The sequence below is a fragment of the Macaca nemestrina genome, chromosome 1, assembly GCF_043159975.1.
Source record: "Macaca nemestrina isolate mMacNem1 chromosome 1, mMacNem.hap1, whole genome shotgun sequence".
In the NCBI taxonomy this organism is placed as follows: domain Eukaryota; kingdom Metazoa; phylum Chordata; class Mammalia; order Primates; family Cercopithecidae; genus Macaca; species Macaca nemestrina.
The window spans coordinates 35,325,612-35,342,648 of record NC_092125.1 but is presented as its reverse complement, the minus strand read 5'-3'; positions in this window follow the sequence as shown (position 1 = coordinate 35,342,648).

The following is a 17,037-nucleotide window of genomic DNA, read 5'->3' as shown; positions in this document are numbered from 1 at the left end:
CTGCCCTTATTTCTTCAAATATTTTTATGTAACCTTATTTTACCTTTTTGTTCAAGAGCTTGAATTACATGAAAATCAGATGGCTAAAGGTGCTTGATACTGTTTATTTTTATTATGTTTTCTTTCTCAGTGTTACCTTTAGTTTTATATTGCTATGTTTTCAACTTTTTTTCCTGTGGAATCTAATCTGCTTTTAATCCCATCCAGTGCACTTTTCATCCCACATACTGTAGATTTATCTGTAGAAGTTCAATCTAGATGTTTAAAATGTCCTCCTTTCTACTTGTCATTTGCAATCTTTCCTCTATGTATTTGAACAAGTGGAACATAGTTATAGTAATTGTTTTAATGTCATTGTCTACTAATTGTATCGTTCATGTTATTTATGTATCTGTTTCCACTGATTCATTTTTCTTTTCCTTGTTAGAGGCTTTAATTTTCAGCTTCTTTGTGTGTCTTCTAATTTTTGATTGGATGACAGCCATTTTGCATTTTAATTTGATAGAATGCTGGATTATAAAATACCTAGCATTTATATTTGTAAATATAATCATATATTTATATTTATAAATATAGTATTTCTCAACTTTATTTAGTTATTTGAAAACCATCTAATCTTTCTGAGGCATCATTTTAAGCTGTTTTAGGTGGCATTAGAGAAGATTTAATCCAGGGATGACTTTCCCCCACTCCTATGGCAATGTCCACACGAATTGTAACACTTCCTTCTCTGGATGATGGGAATATAAACTACGTCTGGCTATATGTAAATTCTTTATTTATTTATTTATTTTATTATTATCCTTTAAGTTCTAGGGTACATGTGCATAACGTGCAGGTTTGTTACATATGTATACTTGTGCCATGTTGCTGTGCTGCACCCATCAACTCGTCGGCACCCATCAACTCGTCATTTACATCAGGTATAACTCCCAATGCAATCCCTCCCCCCTCCCCCCTCCCCCCTCCCCATGATAGGCCCCAGTGTGTGATGTTCCCCTTCCTGAGTCCAAGTGATCTCATTGTTCAGTTCCCACCTATGAGTGAGAACATGCGGTGTTTGGTTTTCTGTTCTTGTGATAGTTTGCTAAGAATGATGGTTTCCAGCTGCATCCATGTCCCACAAAGGACACAAACTCATCCTTTTTTATGGCTGCATAGTATTCCATGGTGTATATGTGCCACATTTTCTTAATCCAGTCTGTCACTGATGGACATTTGGGTTGATTCCAAGTCTTGCTATTGTGAATAGTGCCGCAATAAACATACGTGTGCATGTGTCTTTATAGCAGCATGATTTATAATCATTTGGGTATATACCCAGTAATGGGATGGCTGGGTCATATGGTACATCTAGTTCTAGATCCTTGAGGAATCGCCATACTGTTTTCCATAATGGTTGAACTAGTTTACAATCCCACCAACAATGTAAAAGTGTTCCTATTTCTCCACGTCCTCACCAGCACCTGTTGTTTCCTGACTTTTTAATGATTGCCATTCTAACTGGTGTGAGATGGTATCTCATTGTGGTTTTGATTTGCATTTCTCTGATGGCCAGTGATGATGAGCATTTTTTCATGTGTCTGTTGGCTGTATGAATGTCTTCTTTTGAGAAATTTCTGTATATGTAAATTCTAAGAATTTTCTCTCTGTTGCTTTTGGGTGCTTCTTTCCCCAGACTTGGGTATTTTCTTTACTGATCCTCTGATCAGTACTCAGCTGAGGACTTGAGATGGAGTCTCTGCAGTTCTCTAGATTTATTTTTTAGTGAATATATCTCCTCTCTAGTACATTGCCATTTGAACTTGGACACATTGGCTTCCTTAGTCTCATATCTGTATTTCTTTAACCCAAAAAAATTTTTGGGCTCTGTCTGGGTTTTCTCTCCCCTCCCCTGCATTCTAAAAACTCTCTCTAAGGTAATTCTCCCCTTGTTTGTTTACCTTTTCTCATAGATTACTGTCTTGTACTGCCTGATACCCTATATTTTGAAAATTGTTGTTTCATATATTTTTTCATTTTTTTGTTTGTTTTGGGTGAAGTTTAAACCTAGTCCCTGTTACTCCATGTTGGCTCAGGTGAGTGTATATTTCAGTTGTACAGAAAGGTTTCAAAAATATTTTAAGGTATCTCTCATATACCTTTTACTCATTTTAGCCAATTGTTTATATTTTACCATTTTCCCTGTCTCTGTGTGTGAGTGTGTGTGAGAGAGAGAGAGTGTGTGTGTGTGTGTGTGTATTCTTTTCCTGGAAAAAAATTTCTGAGTAAGTTCAAGATATGCTCCTTTATGTCTATGTCAGTGTGTATATACTATGAACAAGGTCATTTTGTTGCATAGCCAGATTAGAGTTATAAAAATCAGGAAATGTGATATTAATATAATACTGTTATCTTATTTTAATCAATTCTTCCAATAAATTCCTATATAACTATTGATTTCTCAAAATCTAGGATTAACTCCAGGATTCTGCATTACATTTAGTTGTTACATCTTTTTAGTGTCTAATTTGGAACAGCTCTTCAGTCTTCATTTGTGCTTCTTGACCTTGATATTTTTGAAGATTTCAAGCCAGTTGCTTTGTAGAATGTTCCTCAATTTGTATTTGTCTGGTGGTTCTTCATGATTAGACCTAATACATATTTTTGGCAAGAATATTATGAAGTGATGATATATTCTTCTCACTGAATTTTATTAGAAGGCATATCATAAGTTTGCTTCCAAATATATATTACCTTTAATATTAGGTTGGTGCAAAAGTAAATTCGGTTTTTCCCATTAAAAGTAATGGCAAAACTGCATTTACTTTTGCACCAACCTAATAACTTGGATAAAATAGTGTTTTTCAGTTTCTCCACTTTAAAATATTTCTCTGTGAGACTATTTAGCCAAGGCAATTCTGAGTAAAAAGAATAAAGTTGGAGGGATCATGCTACCTGGCATCAAAATATACTACAAAGCCATAGTAACCAAAACAACATGGTATTGATATAAAAATGGGAACACAGACCAATAAGACAGAATCAAAAACCCAGAAATAAATTCACAAGTTTATAGCCAATTTTTTACAAAGGAGCCAAGAGCATACATTGGAGAAAGGATACCCTTTTTAATAAATGAGGTGGGGAAAACTGAATATCCATGTGCAGAAGAATCAAACTATACCTCCATCTCTCACCATGTGCAAAAATCTACACAAAATAGATTAAAGAGTTAAATGAAAACCTAAAACTATAAAATTATTAGAGGAAAACAGAGGAAGCACTTCCAGATATTGATCTAGGCAAGTATTTTACTGCTAAGACTTCAAAACACAGGCAACAAGAAAAATAGACAAATGGAACTATAGTAAACTAAAAATCTTCACAGCGAGAAAATAATAAACAGAGTGAAGAGAAAACCTGTAGAATGGGAGAAAATATTTGCCAACTATTCATCTAACAAGGGACTAATATCCATAATATACAAGGTACTCAACTAAACATAAAAAAATTCCATTATAATGTGGGAAAGATTATGAATAGACATTTCTCAAAAGACATATAAATGACCAAGTATATGAAAAAATGCTCACCATCACTAATCATCATGAAAATGTAAATCAAAACCACAATGACATATTATCTCACCAGTTAGAATGGCTATTATCAAAAAGACAAAAAATAACAAATGTTGGTGAGGATGCAAAGCAATGGGAGCACTTACACTGTTAGTGGGAATGTGAGTACAGCCATTATGAAAAACAGTATGGAGGTTGAAAAACTAAAAATAGAACTGCCATGCAATCCAGTGATCTCACTACTGGGTATTTATGCAAAGGAAAGATAACCAGTATACCAAAAGAATACCTACACACCATGTTTATTGCAGCATTAGTCACAATAGTCAAGATATGGACTCAACTAATGTCCATAAATAGGTAAATGGATAAAGATAATGTATTATATATAAACAATGTAATACTATTCATCCATAAAAAGGATAAAATCCTGTCATTTTTAGCAGCATGACTGGAACTGGAGGTCTTATTAAGTGACAGAAGCCAGGCACAGAGAGAGAAATATTACATGATCTTACTCATATGTGGAAGCTACAAAAGTTGATCTCATGAAGACAGTAGAATGATGGTTGCCAAAGGCTGGAATGTGTTAGGAGAGATTGGAGAGATACTGGTTAATGAGTACAAATACACAGTTCGATAAAATAAATAAGTTCTAGTGTTCAATAACACACTAGTATGACTATAGTTAACAATAATTTATTTTATATTTCAAAATATCTGGAAGAGAAAATCTGAAATGTTCCCAACATGAAGAAATAAGAAATGTTTGAGGTGATGGGTATCCTAAATATTCTGATTTTATAATTATACATTGTATACATGTATAAAAATATCACATACCCCAAAAAGATGTACAATAATTATGTGTCAATAAAATATTCCTGTTTGTAATGAATAAGAATTTTGGTTACATATTTTAAGGATTGTAAATACACAATTCTCCTCAAATTTTCACCCACCAGTTTTGGCATACAATGATGATTTTCTAACTCCATCATTCTTTCTATATTTATAAGTTAGCTTCTATTATAAAGACAAACAGTCCTTGTGCCTCTCCATTTATATATTTTTGTGATGGTAGACTCATTATAAAAATGACAGATTTTTATTTTATTGCTGTGTTATAATCCATTATTATTTATTTTGATAGTCAAATTGTATCAGATTTGACCACTGGGGGGAGTCCTTCTAGCTGTTCCTGTAATTTTTTTGATATTTCTTCATGTTCCTTTTGTGTTTTTGAGATGGAGTCTCACTGTGTTGCCCAAGCTGGAGTGCAGTGGCGTGATTTCAGCTCACTGCAATCTCTGCCTCCTGGGTTCAAGCGATTCTTCTGCCTCAGCCTCCTGAGTAGCTGGGATTACAGGCTCCTGTCACTATGCCTGGCTAATTTTTGTATTTTTAGTAGAGATGGGGTTTCACCATGTTGGTCAGGCTGGTCTCGAACTCCTGACCTTAGGTGATCCGCCCGACTTGGCCTCCCAAAGTGCTGAGATTATAGGCATGAGCCACCACGCCCAGCCTTCATGTTCTTTTGAGCATTTTCTTAGTTTCTAGCATTATGACATATTTCAGGCTTTGTTTACACTATGTAAGGGAAATATTTTATATTTCATGGAAAGTATGTAAATATTAAGAGTAAAGGTGATAACTTATGATGTTATAAATTCATATTATATATTGCAGTGTTAATTATAATTCCCAGGGCAACGACTCAAAAGAAACCCACTCAGAACTGTATACTAAAAAAAAAAGGGGAATTAAAATGATACAATAGGCTGGGCTTGGTGACTCACGCCTGTAATCCCAGCACTTTGGGAGGCCGAGGTGGGTGGATCACCTGAGGTCAGAAATTCGAGACCAGCCTGGCCAGACTGGCCAACGAGGTGAAACCCCGTCTCTACTAAAAATACAAAAAATTATCCGGGTATGGCAGCGGGCGCCTGTAATTCCAGCTAGTTGGGAGGCTGAGGCAGGAGAATCGCTTGAATCTGGAAGGTGGAGGTTGCAGTGAGCCAAGATTGCACCACTGCACTCCAGCCTGGGCAACAAGAGTGAAACTTTGCCTCAAAAAAAAAAAAAAAAAAAAAAAAAAAAGATAGAAAATACCTGTTTAGCACAAAAAAAGACTAATGGATAGATGAATTGAGAGACATAACTGATATGAATATAGCAAATAGAAAAATGTCCGAAATAAGTTCTTTTTATCAATTACTATGTTAAGTATATATAGATTAGACTCTTCAATTAAAAAAATAAGTAAAATGGATAAAAATTTATGATTCAACTTTATACTTTCTACAAGAGGCTTGGATACACAAATCGTTGGAAAATGAAAGGCTAGAAAGATATATTGCATGTAAATAGTATCCAAAAGAGAGCTGGAGTAGCTATAGTAATATTGAAAAAAAAGAAACAAAAATCATTATGAGAGACAAAGAAAAACATTATACAATAATAAAAGTATCAAGGAGCAGAAGAATTATAAACATACATACACTTAACAGATTCCCAAATGCAGGAAGAAAAATGGACAGAATTGAAGAAAGAAACAGGTGGTTCAAATATAAAGTTGGAGACTTTAGCATTTCACCATTGAGTATGATGTTAGCTATGAGTTTGTCATATATGGTCTTTATTATGTTAAGGTAATTCCTTTCTATACCTAATTTGTTAAGAGTGTTTATATGAAATGGTGTTGAATTTTGTCAATTTTTTTTTGCATCTACAGATATGATTATATAATTTTTGCCTTTCATTTGTTAATGTGGCATATAATGTTATTGATTTGTATATATGTAATCATTTTTGCATTCCAGGGGCAAACCCCACTTGGGGGTGTTGGTGTATGATCTTTTTAATGTGCTGTTAAATTTGGTTTTGCTAGTATTTTGTTGAGAATTTTTCCATCTATGGTCATCGGGAATTGACTTCTAATTTTCATTTATTTTAGTGTCCTTATCTGGCTTTGGTGTGAAGGTAATTCTGGCCTTTTGAAATCAGTTTGGAAGCATCCTTTCTTCAATTTTCTGAAAAAGCATGAGAAGGATTGGCATTGCTTTTTGTTAAATGCTTCGTAATATGCACCTCTGAAGCCATGTGTTCTTCGGCTTTTGTTTGTTGAGAAGTTTTTGATTATTGCTTCAATCTTAGTGATTATTGGTTTGTTCATATTTTCTATTTCTTCATAATTCCATCTTGGTATGTTGTATGTTTCTAGCTCTTTATTCAGTTTTTCTAGGTTATTCAATTTTTTGATGTATAGTAGTAGTTCATAGTAGTCTCTCATGATCCTTTCTGTTTAGAAAACTACTTTTGTCTTTTTGGCTTCTATTTTATTTCATTTCATTTATTTCTACTCTAATATTCATTGTTTTCTTCCTTGTGGAAACTATGGGGTTAATTTATTCTTTCTCTAGTTCCTTGAGGTGGTTATTTGAGATATTTCTTTTTTTAATATAGGTGTTCATCACCATAAACTTCCCTCTTAGAGTTGCATTTGCTGCCTTACATAAGCTTTGGTATATTGTTTTCCTTTTTGTTTGTCTCAAGGCATTTTTTTGATTTCTCTTTTAATGTACTCTGTGACCCATTGGTTGTTTAAGAGTGCAGTAATTTCCATGTAATTTGTACAGTTTTCAAGTTTTTTTGTTACTGATTTTTAATTTTATATTATTCTTGTAAAATATATTTGATATAATTTCAGTCTTTTAAATTATATTTTGAGACTTGTCTTGTGGTCTAATATAAGATCTATCCTGGAGAATGTTCTATGTGTGCTTGAGAAGAATGTGTATTTTGCAACTCTTGAATGCAGTATTCTGTATATATGCTAGTTACATTTACTCTGAAGTGTACTTCAAATCTGCTGTTTTCCTATTGATATTCTGTCTGAATAACCTATTCATTATTGAAAGTGGAGTTGTGAAATTACTTACTATTATTGTACTGCTGTCTTTGTCTCTTTTAAGTTCTGTTAATATTTACTTTATATATTTAAGTGCTTCAGTGTTTGGTGCATGGATATTTACAACTGTATATCCTCTTGATAAATTTATCATTACAAACTAACTTTTTTTTTTTTTTTGCCTTTTGTGACAGATTTTGACTGGAAATCTATTTTGTCTGATGTAACTGTGCTTACCTCTGTTCATTTTTTATTACCATTTCCATGAAATAACTTTGTCCATCCCTTTACTTTTAGTCTATGTGTGTCCTTAAAGGTAAAGTGAGTATCTCGTAGGAGCAGATAGTTCGATCTTGTTTTTACTCACTCTTTCTTTTGATTGAATAATTTAATCCCTTAACATTTAAAGTAATTATTGATAGGTAAGTATTGATAGGTAATGCCATTTTGTTAATTATTTTCTGACTGTTTTGTAGTTCTTTTGTTCCTTTCTTCCACTCTTGCCTAGTTCCTTTGCAATTTGTTAATTTTTGGTAATGTTATGCTTTGATTTCTTTCTCTTTTGTGTCTCTACTAGAGGTTTATTTTGTGGTTATCACAAGGCTTACCTAAAATATATTATAATAGTCTATTTTAAGCTGATAACAACTTAACTTTAGTTGTATTTGAAATCTAAATTTTTATTTTCCCCACTCCACATTGTATGTTATTGATGTCATACTTTACATATTTTTATTATATATTGTATAATAATGAACAAATTATTGGTTGTTATTTATATTTTTTCTTTTAGCTTTTATATTAGAATTAAATGTGATTTATGTGCCGTAATTACAATATTAGGGCATTTAACATTTTAGCATATATTTAATTTTACAAGTGAGTTTTATACTTTTATATGTTTTTATGTTGTTACCTAGCATATGTCTTAGCCTGTTCAGGCTGCTATTATAAAATACCTTTAAATGGTTAGCTTATAAACAAGGAAAGTGTTTTTCTCCCAGTTCTGAAGCCTGGGAATCACTGGCAGATTTGGTGTTTAGTGAATGCCTACTATCTGCTTCATAGATGATGCCTCTAGCTCTGTCTTCACATGGCAGAAGGAACAAACAACTTTCTTCAGGCTTCTTTTTATAAGGGAACAGATCTTATTTATGAGGGTTTTTCCCTTATGACTTAATCACCTCCTCTTAAGACTATCACATTGGGGGCCAATATCTTTTAATACACTTACATTAGGATACATATGGATTTTTTGAGGGGAGGTGGGGATACAAATATTCAGTTCATAGCAGATTTCATTTATTACAACTTGGAGAACTTTCTTTAGCATTTCTTGTAAGTTAGGTCTAGTGGAGATGAACTCCTTCAGCATTTTTGGGGGGTGAGGGGTGGTCTGGGAATGTCTTCATTTCTGAAGGGCAGCTTTGTATTGGGTATAGTATTCTTGGGTATAAGGTTTTTCCCCCCTACCCCCAACCCCAGCACTTTGGATTTATTTTCCCACTCCCTTCTGGCCTGCAAAGCTTCTGTTGAGAAATATACTGATAGCCTAATAGGAATTGCCTTGCAATATGATAAGTCACTTTTTCCTTGATGTTTTAAAAATTCTCTCTTTGTTTTTGACTTTTGACAATTAGTTTATTGTATGCTTCAGTGTAATCTTCTTTGGTTTGATCTTCCTTGGGATTCTTTGAGTTTCATATATCTGAATGTCTATATCCCACCCAAGATTTGATATGTTTTTAGTCATTATTTAAAAAAATAAGCCTTCTGCCCTTTTCTATATCCCCTTTTCTTCTAGAATTTCTATAATTCATATGTTTGTTCACTTGATGTTGTCATGTAAGTCTCGTATGCTTTCTTCACTTTTTCATTCTTTTTTCTTTCTTATTCCTCCAGATGAATAATTTTAATTATCTGTCTTGAAGTTCATTAATTCTTTCTTTTATATGATTGAGCCTCCTGTTGAAACTCTTTCCAGTTTTTCTCTCCTGTCATTGTATTTTTATCTCCAGAATTTGTTTTGTTCTTTTTTTAATGGTTTAGTTTCTATTTTTATTAATCTTCTCATTTTGTTCATACATTGTTTTTCTGATTTCATTTAGTGTTCCATCTGTGTTCTCTTGTATCTCATTGAGATCCCCAATGTGATTCCTCTAACTCTTTTTCAGGCAACTCATAGAACTTCATTTTCTCTGGTTAGTTACTGGAACTTTCTTGTGGTGGTATCATGATTCTTTATTTTCCACATAGTCTTGTATTGGTGTGTCCTTTTTTATAGAGCAAATGTCTCTTCCAGTCATTATAGACTCATTTGGCTGATTGTAGTCTAGATTGAGTATCCACAGACTATGGTTTATGGGCCTAATCTGGCCTGCAAACTGTTTTTGTATGGCCCAAAATGTATAATTTTTTTGTTACTTTTTTAAAAAATTGAGGAAGAGGAAGAGGAATAAAGAGGAGGAAGAAGAGAGCGATGAAGACTATTTGCAGCTTGCAATCCCTAAAATACTATCTGAGTAGTTACAGAAAATGTTTGTGATCCCTGTTCTGGGTCTTGGTCCTTACATCTAAACTGTTGACTTTTGAAGTCAACAATGAATATGGGGGTGCTCAGTAAGGTCTCTCCACTCTGGGTGGGTTGGAACTCCAGTATTCCCCAGTACTCAATGACTTCTGGTGTCACCATGCAGGTTTTTCCCTCTGTAATAGCCGCTCTGTAATAGGCCTCATGGATTTTCACCTTGTGCAAGTTCAGTCCAGCCCTTGTGTATAAACTGAAGGAGAGCTACCTTTCAGATCTTGAGGCCCTAACATCTGTGTAGTTTGTTCATCTTTTATAGCCTGTCCCGCAAATTTCAGCTAGCTCAGCTACCATAAATCTCTGCCTTCTGAGCAGTAAGACCTTTATGCTTTGACTCTACCTCTCTTCACCGTAGTAAAACAGAGCTGGTGTGAACAAATATTCAACTCAAATGTTTTCCTTCTCTCAAGGCTCACTGTTTTGCTCTATCTGTTGTTCATGCCTGTAATTCCCTCATATGTTTTGTCCAGTTTTGTAGTTATTTAGGATGAAATGGTAAGTCCAATTTTAGTTATCTGAACGTGTCCTAAAGTGAAAGATTAGGCCTTTACTTTTAATATTCATTCAAGTATGAGAGACGAAATTTTGGACTTACAAGAATCGCACAGCTGGGATTAATATCTTCTTCTAACACACATACACACATATAAAGTAGGAAGCCTTAAAAATGCTATAGCCTCAGTGAAATTATACTGTATAAAAACAATCTTCTCAGGAGCATCGGAAGATGACAAAGTCATCTTTATGTGTCTGCCTGGCTTTTGGGTGAAAAAGAGTCTTTCTTGATATATTGTTAGCATAGGCCTTAAAATCATAGGGGTAATGTTTTGAATTTACATTAGGTTCTTGTCCTGAGAGATATCCAATTAAGAAATTAACACAAAATTCAGTCCCATGTGGGTAATATTCTGAGGATGACTGACAGAATCAAATATAAAATCATTCTTGAGGAATAAATTCTCAACCTTGGGTATACTGTATTTTCACATACAGAGGTCTACTGAAGATTAAATAAAACCTTATATGATACATGAGGAAATAATCTACCATATGAAGCATCAGCAGCTACAACAAACATCAGGGAATTATATTGTTAACAATTTTGAGTTACTGAAGAGTTTGAGAGATACATCTAAAATGATTAAATTAATGCAAAAATAAAAAAAGCATAGAACAAGACTCTATGAAAGGAAAAGACCAAACAGTTTAAAAAAGGAATTAGTTAAAGCTTACAAATAAATAGTTACATAAGATAACACTTAATACTTTGGTAAATAAAAAGATCCTGCCTAGTTGAACAGACAACTAGTGAAATACAAAAAGGCAAATGGACATTCAGTGGGATAGAAAAAATTTTGAAATTCTGGTCAGGCACAGTGGCTCATGCCTTGTAATCCCAGCCGCAGGAGGCTGAGGCATGAGAATTGCTTGAACTTGGGAGGTGGAAGTTGCAGTGAGCCCAGATCATGCCATTGCACTCCAGTCTGGGCTACAGAGCAAGACTCTGTCTCAAGAAAAAAAAAAGAGAAGAAAAGTTGGAAAATCTGAAAGAAAGGTCAAGAAGTATAGAGAAGTGAATATTCAGTTAAAAATGATCAATGTAATATTTCTGAAAGATACTAAAATCAGAATAAGTAAATTTAAAAATGATAAATGCACAGCAAATAAGGAATTGGGTAGAAGATGATTAATGAAGAGAAATAATAAATAAAATAAGATGAAATGAATGTTAACTAATTTAGTATATATGAGAAAGTCAAAGTGTAACTAATGCAACTGGAGTAAATAAAAAACAAGGATGCTGTTCGTACCACAGTAACTCAGAAAGTCTTTGGAATTGGAGGCATCAGATACATCTGAAGACTGAGGATGGTGCAGGCTGAAACCAGGATTTTGAAAAGTCGCTATGAGTAACACTCCAGCTCTTTTCTCCAGCTGACAAGACAATGCTCCCCACAACTCCCTAGCAGAGGACTAGAAAGGTATTTGTTGAAAAGTTTGTAACAGAGAAGGTCAGAACTCAGGAATACAAAGTGTAGCTGAGGTTGGGTATGAGATTTGTACAGAGCATATGGGTATTAAGTGAAAGTCTATAAAGTGAATGATGAGGTTTCCACCTCAGCTACCTAAGCACTGACAGTTGGGCAACTACAATATTTGAAAATACAGTTTATGTGCATAGTGCATATGTGCACTAGCCCTCAGCTGTTTGGTCAATAGAGAGTACTGGATATACCTCTGGTTACTTGTCTCCTAATAACCTCAACTGTTTTAGCCTCTCCTGAAATTAGAGTTGAGCTTTAGCACATCCTCCAACATGGTGGGAGTCACAGCAACTCCAGCACCCAGGTCCAATCCAACTGGACTCAGAGAGGCTCTTCACAAAGGCTCCATAAATCTGTCTATTTCTTCCATTTTCTGCCTGATGATTGTTAGTAGAGCAGGATATTTCTAGGGATGAGACAGTTGAGCAGCTGACAAGAGTTGTATTCAATTTATATGCTGAACAAAAGGTAAGCATTGGTGAACATAAGGAAAAGAAAAATAAAGTTTTATGAACAAACTACTATAAATTTTGTTTTATTATTTTGGATAAGTTCCAGAAGTGGTATCTCTGGGTCATAAGATAGATGTATGTTTATTTTTATCATAAATGGCTCAGTGTTTTGGTTGAACCATTTAATATTCCCTCTACAATGTATGAGAGTTCTGAGTTGCCAATATTGGGTATTATCTGTCTTTATTTAACAGTTTTATGGTATATGCTTTTATTTCATGGTGATTTCAGCTGCATTTTCTTGAGGCCTAATGAGATTGAACTCTTTATCGTATTTATTGGGCATTTGTACATCCTCCTTTGTGATGTGTCAGTTAAAATCTTTTACTTATTTCTTATTTGAGAGTTTTCTTTTTAATAAATTTGTGTTATTTAAAAAATTTTAAATTTATTACTCTTTTATTGTTTGTTTTAACTTTTAAGTTCAGGGGTACATGTGCGTGTTTGTTATACAGGTAAACTTGTGTTGTGGGGTTTGTTGTACAGATTATTTCGTCACTCAGGTATTAAGCCTAGTACCCATTAGTTACTTTTCCGAATCCTGTCCCTCCTCCCAATCTCCACCCTATGATAGGCCCCTTTATGTGTCCGTGTGTTCTTATCATTTAGCTCCCACTTATAAGAGAAAACATGTGGTATTTGGTTTTCTATTCCTCTGTTTGTTTGCTAAGGATAATGGCCTCCAGCTCCATCCATGTCTCTGCAAAGAACATGATCTTACTCTTTTTATGACTGCATAGTATTCCATGGTGTATATCTACTACATTTTATTTATCCAGTATAATTGATGGGCATTTAGGGTGATTCCATTTCTTTGCTATTGTGAATAGTGCTGCAATAAACATATGCATGCAAGTGTCTTTATAATAGAATAATTTATATTCCTTTGGTTATACATCCACTAATGGGTTTGCTAGGTCAAATGGTATTTCTGTTTTTAGGTCTTTGAGGAATTGCCACACTGTCTTCTACAATGGCTGAAGTAATTTACATGCCCACCAGCAATGTATGAGTCCCCTTTTCTCTACCACTTTGCCAGCATCTCTTATTTTTTTGACTTTTTAATAACTGCCAATCTGACTGGTGTGAGGTGGTATCTCATTGAGGTTTTCATTTTGATTTCTCTAATGATTAGTAATGTTGAGCTTTTTTTTCCATATGATTGTTCATTACATATAAAAGTGTCTGATTTTGTCCTTTGCCCACTTTTTAATGGTTTTTTTTTCTTATAAATTTAAGTTCTTTATAGATGCTAGATATTAGACCTTTGTCAGATGCATAGTTTTCAAAGTTTTTTTTCCATTCTGTAGGTTGTCCTTTGCTGTGCAGGAGTTCTTTAGTTTAATTAGATCCCATTTGTCAAATTTTGGTTTTGTTGCAGTTGCTTTTGGCATCTTCATCGTGAAATCTTTTCCTGTTCCTGTGTCCAGACTGGTAGTGCCTAGGTTGTCTTCAAGGGTTTTTATAGTTTGGGTTTTACATTTAAGTCTTTAGTTCATCTTGAGTTAATTTTTATATATAGTATAACAAAGGGGTTCAGTTCCAGCCTTCTGCATATGGCTAGCCAGTTATTCTAGCACCAGTTATTGAATAGGGAATAGTTACCTCATTGCTTGTTTTTGTCAAGTTTGTTAAAGATCGGGTAGCCATAGGTGTGCAGCCTTATTCTCTATTTTGTTCTGGGTTCTCTATTTTGTTCCATTGGTTTATGTGTTTGTTCTTGGTTTTGTTTACTGTAGCCCGTAGTAGCCATGCTGTTTTGTTTGCTGTAGACCTGTAGTAGAGTTTGAAGTTGAGTAGTGTGATGCTCCCAGCTTTGTGCTTTTTGCTTAGGATTGCCTTGGCTATTCAGGCTCTTTTTTTGGTTCCATAGAATTTAAAAATAGTTTGCTAGTTCTGTGAAGAATCACAATGGTTGTTTAATAGACATAGCATTGAATCTATAAATTGCTTTGGGCAGTAAGACCATTTTTATAATATTGATTCTTTCTGTCCATTAGCATGGAATGTTTTTTCATTTGTTTGTGTAATCTGTGATTTCTTTGAGCAGTGTTTTGTAGTTCTCATTGTAGAGATCTTCCCCTCCCTTGTTAGCTGTATTCTTAGGTATTTTATTCTTTTTGTGGCAATTATGAATGGGACTGCATTTCTGATTTGGCTCTTGGCTTGACTGTTGGTGGTGTATAGGCTGCTAGTGATTTTTGCACATTGATTGTGTATCCTGAGACTTTGCTGAGGTTGTTTATCAGCTGGAGGAGCTTTTAAGCCGAGACTGAGGTTTTCTAGATATAGAATCATGTCGCTTACAAACAAAGATAGTTTGACTTCCTCTCTTCCTATTTGAATACCGTTTATTTCTTTCTCTTGTCTGCTTGTGCTGGTCAGGACTTCCAATACTATTATTACTCTTTTTTAACTTTTATTTTAGGTTCAGGGGTACATGTGCAGGTTTGGTATATAGGCAAATTGCATGTCATGGGGGTTTGGTGTACAGATTATTTCATCACCCATGTAATCAGCATAGTACCCGATAGGTAATTTTTTAATCTTCACCTCTTCCCATCCTGCACTCTCAAGTAAGCCCTGGTGTCTATTATTGCCTTCTTTGTGTCCATATGTACTCAAAGTTTAACTCCCACTTATAAATGAGAACATGTGTTCTTTGGTGTTCTGTTCCTGTGTTAGTTCACTTAGAATAATGGCTTCCAGCTCCATCAATATTGCTGTACGAGATATGATCTCCTTCTATTATTGCTGCATACTATTTCATGGTGTGTATGTACCCCTTTTTCTTTATCCAGTCTACCATTGATAGGCATTTAGATTGATTCCATATCTTTCCTCTTGTGAATAGTGCTGTGACGAACATATGTGTGCATGTGTCTTTATGGTAGAACAATTTATATTCCCTTGGGTATATATCCAATACTGGGATTGCTGCAACAAATGATAATCCTTTTTAAAGTTCTTTGTGAAATCACCACATTGCTTTCCACAATGGCTGAACTAACTTACACTTTCACCAACAATGTATAAGTGTTCCCTTTTCTCTACAACCTCGCCACCATCTGTTATTTTTTGACTTTTGATAGTAGCCATTCTGACTCATTTGAGATGGTATCTCACTGGTTTTGATACGTGTTTCTCTAATTATTAGTGATTTTGAGCATTTTCTCATATACTTGTTGGCCAAGTGTATGTCTTCTTTGGAAAAGTTCCTGTTCATGTCCTTTGCCCACTTTTTAATGAGGTTGTTGGATTTTTGCTTTGCAAATTTAAGTTCCTTATAGATTCTGGATATTAGACCTTTGTCAGATGCATAGTTTGCAAAAATTTTCTCCCATTCTGTAGATTGTCTGTTCACTCTGTTGATAATTTCTTTTGCTGTGCAGAAGTTCTTTAGTTTAATTAGATCCCATTTGTCAATTTTTGGTTTTGTCGCAATTCCTTTTGGTGTGTTTGTAATAAAATCTTTGCTGGGTCCTATATTGAGAATGGTACTTTGTGATTATGTTTCAGGATTTGGATAGTTTTATATTTTCCATATTAATTAAAGATTAAGTCTTTAATCCTTCTTGAGTTGATTTTTTATATGGTGTAAGGAAGGGGTCCAATTCCCAGCACCACTTATTGAATAGGAAGTCCTTTCCCCATTTCTCATTTTTGTCAGTTTTGTCAAAGATCAGATGGTTGTAGATGTGCAGCCTCATTTCTGGGCTCTCTATTCTGTTCGATTGGTCTGCGGTTCCATTTTTGTACCATACCATTCTGTTTTGGTTAGTGTAACCTTGTATAGTTTGAAGTCAGGTAATGTGATGCCTCCAACTTTATTCTTTTTGCTTAGGATTGCCTTGGCTATTCAGGTTCTTTCTTGGTTTCATATGAATTTTAAAATAGGTTTTTCTAATTCTGTAAAGAATGTCATTGGTAGTTTGATAGGAATAACATTGGATCTGTAAATTGCTTGGCAGTATGGCCATTTTAACAATATTTATTCTTCCTATCCATGAGAATGGCATGTTTTTCCATTTGTTTATGTCCTCTCTGATTTCTTGGATCTGTGTTTTTAAATTCTCATTATAGAGGTCTTTTGCCTCCTTTTAAAGCTTTATTTCTAGGCATTTTATTCTTTTTGTAGCTATTGTGAATGGCATTGCATTATTGACTTAGCTCTTAGCTTGGATGTTGCTGGTGTACAGAAATACTAGTGGTTTTTCCACATTTATTTTGTATCCTGAAACTTTGCTGGAGTTGTTTATCAGATCAAAGAGCTTTCAGGCAGAGATTATGGGGATTTCTAGGTATAGAATCATATCTTCTACCGAAAGGGATAGTTTGATTTCCTCTCTTCCCATTTAGAGGCCTTTTATTTCCTTCCCTTGCCTGATTGTTCTAGCTAGGCCTTTCAGTACTATGCTGAATA